The sequence below is a fragment of the Ailuropoda melanoleuca genome, chromosome 1, assembly GCF_002007445.2.
Source record: "Ailuropoda melanoleuca isolate Jingjing chromosome 1, ASM200744v2, whole genome shotgun sequence".
In the NCBI taxonomy this organism is placed as follows: domain Eukaryota; kingdom Metazoa; phylum Chordata; class Mammalia; order Carnivora; family Ursidae; genus Ailuropoda; species Ailuropoda melanoleuca.
The window spans coordinates 19,118,694-19,124,693 of record NC_048218.1 but is presented as its reverse complement, the minus strand read 5'-3'; the positions used below and the strand labels follow the sequence as shown (position 1 = coordinate 19,124,693).

General features: G+C 39.2%; 1 pseudogene; it reads left to right on the top strand.

Annotated features, from left to right (window-relative positions):
- The first annotated feature begins 2,187 nt into the window (after nucleotides 1-2,187).
- Nucleotides 2,188-6,000, top strand: part of LOC100471127 — a 37,670-nt pseudogene continuing 33,857 nt past the window's right edge.

Below are 6,000 nucleotides of genomic sequence, written 5' to 3'. Positions count from 1 at the left end.
GAAGATTAGGAGTAAATTGAAGGCAATTTAGTCTAGGCTAAGTTAGATGGGATTTTATTGAAGTTGTTCAAAGAAAAATCAATTTTAATCTTTATCTTTGTAGTATCTCCTGCTAGTGTTTTATCAACTCTTAGAAATCCCCACCATATCTTGCCTACATGTAAAACCCCCTCGACACTCTTTCTGCATTACCATTTGTCTTCTCTCCATGTTGTCTTTCTTTGCCTTTTTTTTTTCTGATTTATAATCCAACACCATTGCCTTCTTTTAAACTCTCCCTACATTTCCCACAACAGCATTAATTTTGATTACGGAAACAATTCAAGTCAGTGCTGAGTAGAATATGAGAATTACCTCACGGTTTCTTGTTGCATGGCTCCTACTTAAGAATTCCGCACTGTGTTTGCTCTCCTCGGGACTGCATCACTGATCATTGTTAGTTTATTATCTATTATGACACTTAGCTATTTTTCTGCCACCCTTGCATTTCTTGTATATTTGCATTGAAAATTATTTTTCTCTTCAGATATACTACCCGCATCTTATCTTGACTGCACTTTTTTCTATGTGTTTTTCTATTCAACAAGGTCACTTTGAATGGTGATTTTATCTTCTACAGTTTTAGCTACCTTCCTTTCCCCTCTTGTTTAACATTACGTGCCAAGTTAATGAGTGCAGAGAATATTCCATCATCCTGATTTCATAGTGTCTTCTGTTAAATAATTCAGGAATTAGCAGTAACCACACATTTCTACTAAGAATATCATTAATGCGTGGCCATTTCATTTTAATTGACTAGACTGAGTGTGGGACCAAAGCTCATGGCTGTGGCATTTTTTTAGTCATGACTACTTAAAGTGCCCATTCACTCTCCATTTACTAACAAATAGAGTTTAAGATGCATGCCCTAATGTTCAACACTATCTATTTGACTCTAATGTCTTTTGAGATTTATCTTCCACTATTTCTATAGTCTAAAAGATTAATCATAAGAAGGAAGACTCAACTGTGGCATGCGTGTGGAAAGGGAGAAAAATGGGTATGAGTAGAGAGAAGACTATGTTACATTACTTATCCTTTTATTTTTTCAGATTTGTTAATACATTGTGCAATGGGCTGACCACTCCATGATAAACAGTATTTTATGGAATAGCTGATGATGTTACAAAAATCACATTTTACAGGCAAATAATTAAGAATGCAACTAAATAAAAATGTGTTATGCACGCTCATTAGGGAGATCATGCATTCAGATAGAGCCCTTAGAAATGGCTTCTGTTACAGAGACAGTTGTGGAGAGCATGGTTAGGATGGAATTTGGAGGCAGGGACTTTAAAAAGGAATTAGGTTATGAAGGATCTCTCTTGAATGGGATTAGTGCCTTCCAAGAAGAGGCCAGGGATAGCTAGCTTTCTTTCAGCCAAGTCTGCAGCCTGGAAAGGGGCTTTCATCAGAACCTGACCATGTAGGCACTCTGATTTAGATCTGCAGCCTCTAGAAACATGAGAAATAAACCTCTGTTATTTATAAGCTATGTGATCTATGATATTCTGTTCTAGCAGCCTGAGCAGACTAAGCCATTATGGGACGCAGAGATTATGTGGAAGGAAGAGTTTTAGAAGGGACAAGAAACACCTCTTATCTTTATAAGAGGAAAGAATGTAGAAAAAAGAACAAATATAAGTAGGTTTGTAGATTCAAGAGCAGGAAATTGAAGTGTTTCCTTCCTACTGGCTTTTATTTTACTGATAAAATACATGTGTTCATCTCCAGAATGGAGGTGAGGTCAAAGAGGTATTTGGAGACTGAATTTGTAAGAAAAAGTCTGAAAAAAAGGTGGAATAATAAATGGAAGTGAGAACGAAAGAATCATGGAACAAATTATTGTGTAGTTGCCGCGACACTGCCCTTGGAGCCATGGCGTGATTCGGGAGAAGGACGAGGCACAGACAGGTTAGCTTGAGAAAGAGAGCGTGGGTGCAGGGGACGACCGTCAGGCATGCCACTGCCAAGAGTGCGATCACCCTGAACAGCTGCCACCTCGCATATTTATTGGCAATAAACAGTCAAAGACAATCGAGGGGAGTCTTGTGATCTGTAGCACATCCCAGTGAAGAGCAGTACATCACGGGGAAGGTCACGGGCGTAGATGGTGTAACGTTCAGCAAGTGAGTCCTAGTCTTAAACATGTCTCTATGGACCCTGCGGGCGATTGTCAAGAGCAATCAAGTTTTGGTTGGGGCAGCGTTCGGCCCTGTAGCAGACCAGGCGTTCCTGGCCGCTCGTTATCTGATGGCAGCGTTCCACCCTGAGTGAGCTGGGCGTTCCCAACTGCTGTGCAATCCTGGCGTTCCTGGCCGTTGTGCTCTGATGTTTACACCAAAGCCCGCAAGGTCACAAACATGTTTTCCTATCATATCCTTAGCATAGCTCTCGGCCAGGGGCTGCTGCAGTAGCCTTGGGGCCTCCATTAAATACATGGGGGAGCTAACCAATTACTATAAGTGGTCAGACACCGTCTGATAGAAACACAGGAATTTTTAAGGGAATAAGAGCAACAGCAGAAGTCTCTAAATTATACTGCATCTATCCTCACATACAGGGAATTGTATATGCTCAGGGGCTCCTGAGTGTTTGAAACAAGACTTCAGAGACTAAAGGAGAGATCGGGAAGAGTATTAAGTCTTGAGAAGGGAGATGGGCTAGGCATCCTCCAGAGCTACACCATGGGGCCCCAGGTCTGGTAGCAACAAGAATAACTATAATAATGACAATAGTAATCACAAAATAATAACTAACACATATATATCACACACCATCATATTCTCTGTAAATTACCTCACATAATCCTCTCTACAAAGCTATAAAATGACATCATTATTTTCTTCATTATGCCAGTGGAGGGGGGGAAGCACCAGTAATAAAGCCTCTAAGATAAGGCATTGTGGGCTCAGTTTGCTGGGTATACTTGTTAGGATATTTGTATTAGTGTAAGGGCTTTAAACTTGCTCTTCATGTCCTGTCTCCCACACATAGAATCCAATCATACCTCCTCACAGGAGACAACCCAAAGAGACACATCCAGTTACATTTTTAGCTTCAAATTCAAAATCAGTCATTTCATCAAATCTGTGTAATTTCCTTGCAAACTGACAACAAATAAATCAAAATTCAAGTTATCATACCCAGGGACATCAGATATATAATAAGAAAAATTGAACTGGAAACCCAGAATAAAAATTCCATTTGGAAAAAAAAAATAGAATAGGAAATACACAGTTGTAATTGGTCCAGGAAAATTCTCAAATCCCACAGGTAAGAATAGTGACAATTCACTTCTCTGGGTCTTAAGTAAATCTTTGACTATGGCATCTGCTAGACTCTTATTCTGTGCTGGTAGAACAACTTTGTCCAAGGTAATTCATGGTCCCTGACTTTGTTCCCGGGGGATTCTCACCTGTAGCCTCCATTTGGAGACTATGCAAAAGTAAAGCTTGTGAAAATCTTAAAAAAGAGATTGTACTAACCTAGGTATGGTGGTAAGAGCAGGTCTTTAAAAGAAGAGTTCTAGTTCTTTGATGAAAGTGTTAATTGATTGATCATAAAGATCTTTTCGAAATTATTGCTAAGGAAAAAGAATTAAAAGTAGCTTTCAGGGGCACCTGCGTGGCTCAGTCGGTTAAGCGACCAACTCTGGAGTTAGGCTCAGATCATGACCTCATGGGTTGCGAGATTGAGCCCCATGTGTGTTCCACGCTCAATGGGGTCTTCTTGAAGATTCTTTCCCTCTGCCCCTCCTTCTGCTGAGGAACATGTGCGCACGGGCATTCGTGCCCTCTCTCTCTGTCAAATAAGTAAATAAATAATTCTTCAAAACAAATGGCTTTCGGATTTAAGCAAAATATATGGGAAAATGGCAACGCCACAGACAGCAACAGAGGTCTATACCTTTACTCTGAAGAAACTGGCCTGCATTATCATACAGTGTAAGAAAGTAAATTCACTATAATAAATTTGACATCTTATTATCACATATGATTAACGCACATAAACAATCAAAGCTCTTATGGTGGAAATGTATTATATTCACATATCAGTAAAATAAAGTGTGTGTGCAGATGTGTGTGCACATGCATGCACACGTACCACTGTCAAAATCAGTGAAAGGGTTCTAGAAGTTAAGACTTCGGGTAGATGGTGTCTTAAATTTAATATGCCAAGTAATGATATTACCAATCTGAACTGCATTTAAAAGGTCTCCTAATTCCTCCTCGGCAAGTTTAATATTCTTGATTCTCTTTCCTTTTTGCATACTGCTACTTCCTGTGCATGTTTGGGATCTGTTCCCTTCCACGGTGAACAAGTATGCCCCTCCCCTTTTTCTGTATCAGTACACTCAAAGTTTTTATGTTTGCCTAGGCCATTACAGATACTAGACGTTTGTATGCTTCATGGTCCAGTGAATTTAATTTAATTAGGTTTTCAGTTGGTTGGTTTACTCATCTCTTTGTACTATAGAGCTTTGGACTATATTTGGCTCCTGGCACAGGGGGACATTACCTGAAGGAAGTTAAGAATAACATGTGATTTAATCATTGCAATTTTACGGATTGTCGGTTCTGTTTGTATGGGAGGTTGGATTCCCCCCCACCCCTTCTCTCAGTAGTTCTTTCTCTCTCCCATTTAAGCACTTAAGCCATTCTGTTTTCACTGCTTCTGGGAATGTTCGTGATGCAGAAGAAAGAAGGTAAGATCCATCAATAGCTCACACCTTGCCCATGCCCCAGAGTGACAAAGAATCCACCCAGTATTGCTCCGGCCCTAAATCCTGGAGTGGAAATAACTGAGTGTTTCTTCTGAAAGGAACAGCAGAGGTGAAAAAGGATCAGATCAGGGGCTATCTACACAGATCTGTGACAGAAGTCTCAGAGAATTTCCATGTGGATAGATTAAATGGACTCCAGGATACCCTAATCATCCCCCAAACTATTAAAAAATGTAAAGAAAGGGACACCAATTTGAGTAATCTGAGAAGAATGGAGGTTCAAATTAAAATTAAATTTTAGTTATTAAAAATGTATCTTAAATACTTTTGTGCCTAGTTTCTTATCCATTGTGTAGTGTGTGGGAGAGAGAGAGAAAGAGAGAGAGAGAAGAAGGCCCACAGTTATTCATCTTGTTCTCCTCCTCCTGTTTAGTCTATGTATTTGACTTGTTGATTCACTGTTCATTGACAAGATAATAACCTAGCAATGACCAAATTCAGTTGTATACAGGAGTTTAATAAGTGACACAAATAAGTAAGGCTAGCAGGCCATAATGAATTTTAAGTGATAGTAGTGCTTCTATGTTTGGACGCGTGGGGAGTGCTTAAGAATGCAAATTCCTTCTAATCTGGTTTATTTTACAGTGGTTACTTTGCTCCCGTTGCTTATTGCATTGCTTCCTTCCTTCCCTTCTTAAGAAGTTGGAAATGCAGCCTCTTTCTGTCTAAATTGACAGTATTAAACAAACAAACAAACAAACAAAACAAAACCATCATGTCTGTAGTTTGCCCCTTGCTTTTGCATGCCATTTTGTGTTCTCTGCCTCAGACTATTAATTTTCAAACTCATATAGAGCATGGAAAACTTTTCACAAATATTGTTAAGGAAGCCAAATAAAAAGAATAACCTGGAATGTGTCTGCTTTAAGTGCTGAAGGGAAGGTTAATGCTCCAAGTTCCCCACAGCTTTCCTGTCACCATTGGGCACCTCCAAGGAACAAAGATGGAGGGTCCTTGGCTAAAAGAACTTCATGTTTTTTTAGAGAAGCCAAATGAATAAATCTTTAGACTGAATAGTTCTCCATTCAAGGGATGGAAAAAATATTTAGTCTAGAAACGCTTGAACATTCAATAGCTTCAATGAATATTAAGCTGAAGACTTAGTTTATTTTAAGAAACATGTGGCTATTAGCTGATTACAAACTAGCCACTGGTGAAATCTCAAATTTTTTAAG